This window comes from Monodon monoceros, unplaced genomic scaffold (assembly GCF_005190385.1).
Source record: "Monodon monoceros isolate NGI ecotype Baffin Bay Population unplaced genomic scaffold, NGI_Narwhal_1 Super_Scaffold_7, whole genome shotgun sequence".
NCBI classification, from domain to species: Eukaryota; Metazoa; Chordata; class Mammalia; order Artiodactyla; family Monodontidae; genus Monodon; species Monodon monoceros.
This window is the reverse complement of record NW_021703784.1, coordinates 102,542,361-102,551,375: the sequence shown is the minus strand read 5'-3', so window position 1 is coordinate 102,551,375 and position 9,015 is coordinate 102,542,361. Positions and strand designations below refer to the sequence as shown.

General features: G+C 42.2%; 1 protein-coding gene across 5 annotated transcripts in view; it reads left to right on the top strand.

The window, feature by feature from the left end:
• The window catches only part of KMT5B (lysine methyltransferase 5B), a 51,440-nt gene that overhangs the window by 996 nt on the left and 41,429 nt on the right, over positions 1-9,015 (top strand). The gene's annotated exons all lie outside the window — the stretch shown is intronic.

The window sequence follows — 9,015 nt, the reverse complement described above, 5'->3', positions numbered from 1 at the left end:
GGGGGGCGCGGGCCCTGCAGTGGGCGCCGCCGCCGGAAGGGAGCGGTAGCGGCCGCCGGGCAGCGCCGGGCCGGCCCGCGGCCGCACGAGGGGAGCAGCCCCGCCGCTCGCGATTGGGGGACTCTGTTTTCCCTTTTCTCCAATGGGCAGCCGTGAATGGTCTCGCCCAATCTGCTCCCTCTGCCGCGCTCAACTTTGGGTTGTTTTTGTTTGGGCTCGAGCCTCCTTTCAGATTTCCTCCCGGGCCCGTCCTCCGCCCCGCTCTGTCCCTCCCCTGACAGCGGCTCCGGCTCCTGGCCGGGGCTTGCCTCCCGGGCCCCCTAAGCTGGCCGGCGTCTCGGGTCCCGAGAAAAGGCGTCGGTCCTCCCAGAGTGACTCGATTCTTTTCACATATCCAAAGGTGATGTATCAGCGTCACCCCTACCTATGAGAGTGGGGGAAACGTTTACAAGATGACAACTCGACCCAATTTGCTGGAATGGTAGAGAAGCACGTTGGACCCAGAGAAACTCACTCCCTCTCTGTTTGGGTTTATTTGACCCCGTGTTAGAGCTCTTTTACTTCCGACCCATTGACTGGGGGAACTTTAAGAATACTGAGGGGGTGAACATGTGTTCTTCGAAGTTAATTTTTCAGAACTTGCCGTATGAAATTCACCTTGGGGGGAAAAGTCTTATCTAGAGTGGTAGGCAGAAGAGCTGATGGGTTGTGATTGCGCTTCTTTTCATCAGGACCTTTTTAGGTTTAAACCATTTTGATATAAAGTATAGTTGAACGTGGCTTTATAGGGCCATCAGAGGAAACAGTTGCTAGCTGAAGCCTTTCTTCCTTTAATATTAAGAACACGCCTGTGACTTCTGATGATTGGTCACAAAAGCGTAAATATTTTGAAAAGGGAGGGGGCAATCCGTTTAGCCTGACATAATTTGTGCATACTGGGAAGTTTAAAGAGTTACTTACTATAGGTACAAGTTTGTAGCCGAATGTTTAGCAACTTCCACCGCAGGTGTGGGCCAGTCATCTAAGCCTTCTCCTCTTCCTTTCCAAGCCCGGGCCCCAGTGGTTTCCCCTGCCTGGTGCCTTTTGCTCGCACCCTGCCCGGCATTCCCGCATCCCCTCCCCGGGATTGATACTCGCCTTCAGGAAGGCCCGGTGAGAGTGTTACCTCCTGGATAAATCTTCACACCCCTTGCAGACCTCTTACAACACAAGGGCAGGGGCTGACCCACTCAGGAGAAGACACACTTCTGCTTTGTTCCCTGAGCAGTTGTTACATTGTATCGTATTTGGTTGTTGACCTTGATGTTGGTTGTTGATTGTTGACCTTGATGTTGGTTGTTGAGCTCGTTATTTACCTCCTCTGCTCAGAGCAGGTACAGAGTAGGTGCTCAGTAGACACTGGATGAAAAATGTTAATTAATAGAGCTTGGTGACCTATACTTAGTTTTTCTTTTTTTTTAAATATTTATTTATTTATTTGGTTGTGCTGGGTCTTAGTTGCAGTAGGCGGGCTCCTTAGTTGAGGCATGTGAACTCTTAGTTGTGGCGTGCACGTGGGATCTAGTTCCCTGACCAGGGATCGACCCCCAGCCCCCTGCATTGAGAGCGTGGAATCTTAACCACTGTGCCACCAGGAAAGTCCCTATATTTAGTTTTTCAAAATTTGTTCATTCTGTTGTTATTGAAAACGTTGTTGTCATTGACACAACAACTTAGTTTGGGTGTGAAAAGAATAATGGGGATACTTACTCTTTAAGAGGAGAGTAGAGTAAGGCTTAATTTTTTATTAGCCCATAAACTTTGAAACCACACTCAAAGTCATTTCCACGTGCCCTCTTGCCATGTTTTCATTTGTCTTCACAGACACACTGAAGTGCTTCTGTCTTGAATGCTCCATACCTGAACCAAATACCAGTGGGCAAAATGGGGGGAGGGGAGGATAGGGGTATAGCAGAATATGCATGTGAAGGAAGTGGTAGCAGGTTGTGTGTCTTTGAGCTTAGAGTTTTGTGGGTGGAGCATGTTGGTTTATAAATTTTCCCTTGGGTCATCTGTATCTGGGATTGAATCTGATTTTTCTTTGTCAATTTGTGGGCTTATAGGACATGAGCTTGTGGCCTGCTTGTGTTGCAAAGTCATTTGTGTGTGAAGCATCTGAGCAGCTCCCTGTCCACAGGAATGCCCTTCCCACGGCTTATGAGAGCAAATCCTTTCAGATGAATGATGTCAGTTCCATTATTTTCTATTCTCGCCTGCTGTATATGAGCTCTACTTTCTCTCCACTCACAAACTCCTTCCCCTTCATGGGCAAGAGTTACACGACTGTGTCAGCCCTAGAACACTAATTGCTGAGTTTTCCACACAGTGTTAAAGATAGGGACCATGTGTCCTTGTTCCAGTATGACACAGTGTTGGTTCCATAGATACACTGAGTAAATGCAGGAAGAGAGCTTAGGATATCTGTATCTCAGATAGAGCTCTATGCAATATAAGTTTGTTTTTGTTTTTTGCGGTACGCGGGCCTCTCACCGCTGTGGCCTCTCCCGCTGCGGAGCACAGGCTCCGGACGCGCAGGCTCAGCGGCCATGGCTCACGGGCCCAGCCGCTCCGCGGCATGTGGGATCTTCCCGGACCGGGGCACGAACCCGTGTCCCCTGCATCGGCAGGCGGACTCTCAACCACTGCGCCACCAGGGAAGCCCGCAATAGAAGTTTTATGTGTAAGATGTAACTTAATTTTTTAGCCTGATTTTTAGTTACTTTTTATTTTGGGAAAAAAATGTATTTTACTGATGTGTCTTGGTGTAGGAAATGGTTTTAATTGCAATAAAAAGCACAAACTTAAATTTATTACAGGATAAAACTAGCCAATGCACTTTAAATTTCAAGTATTAGGGAGTTCTAACCATTAGAACACAGTGATTTGAAAAGTAATTGTTTTCTTGGACAGACTGTCAACTCTGAAATCTTTGAATTGAATCCTGTGGTTTTAAATGTTTCATTTAACAAGCTGAATGGGGAAGGGTCCTAGCGAGCAAATCAGGGGACCCCGGGTCTTAGGAAGGTTTCACAACTTCCTTTAAATTCTTTCTACCAACTCTACATTCCGCCCCCCCCCAAAAAAAAACCTTCTACAAATCTGTTTTTACTTTAGTTCTTACAATAATCCCTTTTCTTCCCTGTAATTTGGTGTTTCCTAGAAGATTAGAAGTGCTGGTTGAGAGGAAACATCATGCCTGACCAATATCTAACCCTGTGTTTTTCTATTAATGTGATTGCAGTTTGTCCTGGTCAGATTACAGAAAGTCTAAGTAAGTTTTCACTTACAGCTATATCTTATTTTATTCAACAGACACATCCCCAAATTTTAGTCATGCACACCTTATTTTACATGCATTACAGGATTTTGCTATTTTAAAGGTGTGGAATAGAGAGAATCCATCTGTGCATGACAGACTCATCACCTTATTGTTGTAAATCAGCATTTATGTCTAGCTAAAAAAAAAAACAAAACAAAAAAACACTTTCCTTTTGATCCCCATATTGCTCATAGGCAGTAAGTTAGAGTGGATATATTATCTTTACATAGTTGGTGATGGAACCAGAACCATTTGCATTAATTCTAAAATATTGTCACAAAAGGGAAAAAAAAAAGTCACTGATTTCCGTAGTCATTTATACTGTAAATTATGCCTTGCTTCATGATTTTCCTTCCATCAGATTAAAGGGTTCCTAGGACCACTGGACCACTTTGGTCACTTGCTGCCTCTGGCTCCCACGTCTGCCAGCCAGATTTGAAGCTGGCTGGTATCTGTGTGAGACAGAGTCAAACACTGCACCATCTTCTAAGGTTGATTATAATTAGAACTACAGTTGTACGTATAATTCTGGGGCTGGATGAAGGTCCGCTGGAGTAAGAATCAGTACCTGTCTGTGTTCCAGTCTGCTCCACCTTATTTGTGTAACACACTGACAGGGCCAAGCCTTAGTTTCTTCATCTGTAAAATAACTAAACATTAATCTCTGAGATCACTTCCAATTTTAAATTATACTTTATCTTTTACACTTGATCGCCACCCATCTTCTCACTTCTAAGAGCGAATTTAGTCATATTTTGCCATCTCTCCAATTGGTTTACATAGTTCATCTGTATATTCCATGTAGTCTTTTCTCCTTGTTTTGAAATATTAAGTTGATGATACAGCTTACATTCATTTGGGTTTTAGAATTTGGAGACTAGGGTCCCAAAAGCCTAATTCTTAAGGTCTATATGGTTCCCACATCTCTGTGGCTCCTACCTATCAGTTGCATTTCTGCAAGATGTCTTATTTTCTGTATTATAAGAGTACACAAAAGTTAAGTGGAGCTAGGAAGCATTCCCCAGTGAAAAGCCTGTTTGTTTGTGGGTGATGGACATGTGACTCAAATATTGAAGTAAACCCCAGACTTAGGCCTGAATGCTAGGGTTCTAGACTCAGCCTTACAACTTAAAGCAGTTTGACTTCAGGAAGGCAACTTCATTCTGAGCTTTAGCCATCTCATTTGTAGTGGTAATACCTGTCTCGCCTACCTCATAGGGTTGCCAAGCTGGTGAACCCTCAGTCATGTGTGTTAGGGTGCAACAGACACCTAACTTGCACATCTTTATAGGAACACCGGGTCAGTACATCTCTCATGACACTAGGATTGCCTCTCAGCTTTAAGGCAAAAGATCCCTTCAGTGAAGGGTCATTCTGCTTCCTATTCTGCACTCTTCTGCTCTGTTCATCAGATACTTGGTTTTCACATGCTTCTGTGTGGTTTTGCAAGGTCCCCCACTCCTTAGTAGCCCCGTGTAGATTTTCCTGAAAGCTGAAACTCTCGTGCGCCCTCTAGTGTTCCCTGCACACAACCAATATTCCAGCACCACGAACAGTGCCCGGTGGCTCCCAGTAGGTTCTTGATAAATGTTGGATTGAGTTGATTCTAGGTCTTCCGAATGATTCATTTTGTCTGTCTCATTTTTATAACAAGGTTGAAATATATGATCTCTGAAAAGTATTTTTATTTTCAAAAAAAATCTTTATGTTGCATGTTATGAAGGGATATATATTTTTAGCAAGAAAACCAAACTACTCTTAGGAAAATGGGTCCCCCAGCTAAAGAGTAAAGGGGGCTGATCCTTCAGCCAGTGAGCCCGTAGAGTCTGGAGCCGGAGAGGCCATATACAAACCTGCTTCTCCCTTCCCGTTAAAAAAGAAACAAAAATCAGACCTCATTCAGAGGAGGATTTAGACAAAGCCAGTTGCTTCAGAAAATATTTGTTTGGTGGATATAAACAGATACCAGGAGTGTTTCTGATCCAAAAAGAAGATGATTGTTTCTGTATTTATGCTTTTGATTTATCCTCCTTGATCATCCAGTCTAAAGTTTGTTCCTATATTATTCTCTCCTGATATCCTAGTTGTTTCCTTTATAGCTCTTACCAGAATTTACTATTTCATGCTTATTTGATTGTCTCTCTTCCCACACTATACTCTGAGCTCCATAAAATCAGGAACCATGTCCCTTTTTGTTCTAGGGTCTTCCTCTTCAAGTATGGGGCGAAGCATGTTTAAGAATTTGAGTCAGGATTATATTGCTTTCTTATATGGTGTCAAGAGTGTACAGTCTTTAAACCCCACCTTGGCTAATTTTTTTTTCTAATTCTCTAAGGCCTCCTCTCCTTTGTAAAGTGGGGGTGATAATAGTAGTATTGTATATGTAGTATACAGTAGTATTGTATATATTTAATGTTTTTATTATATGAATTATGTTGTATAATTTAATATTATATGTTAATGAATATTTAAAATATATTGTATATGTTAAGGGACTGTGATGTGGGTAAATGATATGATATATGTGAAGTTATTAGCACAGTTCTTGGATCATAGTAACGAGCAATAGTGTGAAATGGTGCCCAGAGAACTGGAGCTAAGAGGTGCCTCTCTGTCATCCCCATGGCACTCAGTTCTTCACTCACGTCTTGAGCGGACATTACTTAGCTGTGTGTTGGACACTGTGCTAGGCATTGAGCGGCATGCCCCAGGCGCTGTAAGTGGGGAATGCTCCTTTGCAAGGCCTCTCTGACTCTCACGGTGCCAGCATGTGTCTCTTGCTTATTTTATTCCCTTTTCTCTTCACTCCCCTTTTCCTTTCATTTAACTGACCATGATAAAGCTCAAAAATATCTTTTTTTTTTTGGTTTCACATATTGGTAGCATACTATCTTGTCAGAAGAAGTGAATTACTTTGGGCAGGTAATACGTGTCCCTGAGCCTGTTTCTTTTAATCTAAGACTTTTTGCTCTGAAATTCTGTGATTTTTTGAATTAAGATAATGTTGAAATGCTTGGTGAATTGTAAGGTCCTCTGTTAATGTTACTCTTTTCACAGTCACTTATCTCCTGAGTTTTAACATCTTACAACAGTTTCACGTGGGTAGTGCCCCATCCTCAAATTCAGCAAACCAAACTTTCTCATCTTTCCTGCAAATGTGTTCCTTCTGCAGTCCCTAACTCACTTCATGGCAATCTTGCAGTCTCCCCAACTGAAACTTCTATCCCAACTAGAAATTTCTGACTTGACTTCCTTTCTGTCCCTCAGCGCCTATGTCTGATTTGTCACCAAGTCTTGCCAAGCTCGTATTTGAAAAACCAGAGCTTTCCTCTCTCTTCCCATCCATTTCTACTCTTCGTTGCATTTAGTTTTCTAACTGGTCTCTCTGCCGCCAATCACATGCTTTTTAGCTAGTGGGATCCTTTCTGTGAGTACAGTTGAGCAAATTCTCCAGTCTTTCATCTGTGTAACCAGAAAAAAAAAGGTACCTGCTTTACAGGGCGTGACAAATGATAAAGTTAATATAGGAAGCACTAAGTGAATGGAGGAGCAATTATTTTAACAAATGGAGTTACAGTAAGATAATATTTAATCAGATACACAACAAGGTATATTCTGTTGTAACAAAATCTGCAGTCCCTCTGAATGTTGACATGTGAGGCTAATTCAGTGATGTTTAACTATACATTGTTGCTAGAAGCCACATTCCTTCTCTTCAGGAGCTGTAGGAAAAGCAAAGCTGATCTCAACTCTGTATCATAAATTAGCACCCCTGGTCCTTTTTTATTCTGTTGAAAATGTGTACTTTTTTTAATGGATGAGGTGATGTGATTTTTTTTTTTTTTCTTTCCTGTGAGAGTTACGGTAGGATGAGGAATGGAGGGGAAATTTCTACTTGATTGTTTAAAGTTTTGTGAGTAATACATCATCAAATCTTCTTTGTTTCTTAGTTACATGAAAAGAGGAGACAGTTGGAGACCTTTATTGTATTAGCAGTTTCTGCTTATTTAATCCTTGTGCCAAACCTCTTTTCATTTTACTAATGAGACATTAGCGAGGTTAAATGGCTTGTCCAGGGTCACATTGCTGGAGAGCAGTGAGTGGAGCCAGGGCGGCACCGATGCTTTGACTCCACCCCGATCCACGTCCTGAGCCACTGTGCGCGCTGCCCCTTGCACGGTCTGCCACCTGGCCTTTAGGACCCAGCCCAAGAAGCACCTTTTGGAAGTTTTTTCTCACCCTTGTTTTTGCCCAGTAAGAATCAATTGTCCTTTGTTCTACTTACCTCATAGCCTCTCAGGAACTGTGGGCTGTACTTACAGACTCTTGACACTAGGTGGCATCTGTTTCTAGAAAAGTAAAATGCTGTTTGGGTCTCAGAGACTACTCTAACAAAGGAAGCGTTCTTGATTTTACTTATAGGCACTACGAGGTAAGCGGATGGGTCAGACACGGAGAGATGGGGAGGAGATTTTAAGGAGATTAGGGGCAGAATTCCCCTCAACAACCACGTCAGCTAAAACCTTTATTTTAGAAATACCTACTGAGACAATTGGAGACACAGATCTTTCTTACATAAAACCCTTTGTTGTGATACGTGTTGGTGTACGTGTGGTGTACATAAATAAGGAACTGTGAAACAGTATTTTCTGTAATGAGTTTATCACATGCTCAGCTGTAGTTCAGTGGCTGAATAAGTATAAGTGTTGCAAATGTCTGATCATAGACTTAACCAGTGGTGGCTGTTTTGCTGTTTAAAATGGTCTGCTAAATGAAAAAGCCTAATAGTTCTGATTTTCTTTTTTTTATTGTAAACATATATGTAAATATGATAATGTTCAGTATGTTACGTCTAAGGAAGATCTTGGTTAACTGTGCTTAAACAGTGCATGAGTAATTAGATGTAATTAAGACACCAGCTTTATCTTCAAAATCCATATAGCTCTCTCTGTAGCCGTGTTTCATATGTGCAGTTGAAGGGGGAAATGTCTTTTTTTTAAAGTGTATTTAAGACAACTTTTTAAAGGTGCTTAAAATCTCTTTCCCTGTGACATGTTGGAATTTTATGTATTTCTGGAGTCTAATTAGAAAGCATTTTTACTTTGATTTCCTTTTTCCTGGTCTCTGTATTAGTTTCCTGTGTGTGCTGTAACAAAGTACCACAGACTTGGTGGCTTAAAATAGCAGACATGTATTCTCTCACAGTTCTGGAGGCCGGAAGTTCACCATCAGTTTCACTGGACCAAAATCAAGATATGGGTAGGGCTCCCTCCAGAGGCTCTAAGAGAGCATTGTTCTTTGCCTCTTCCAGTTTCTGGTGACTGTGGCATTCCTTTGCTTGTGGCCACCTCACGCCACTCTTTTCCTCTTCTTCTCAAGTGTGTGTGGTGTCCAATCTCCCTCTGCCTCTCCCTTTTAAGGGCACTTGGGATGACATTTTGGGCCCACCTGGATAATCTCTTTCATCTCAAAATCTGTAATTTACTCATATCTCCAAAGACCCCTTTCCTTATAAATTAACATTCATAGGTTTCAGATTAAGACCTGATAGATATCTTTGGGGACCATTTTCCAGCCTCCTTTAGAGAAGTTATTGCAACCAACTTAGCAGGATTAGTGACGCTATCTCTAGCCATCATTTTATCCTAAAAGGGGGT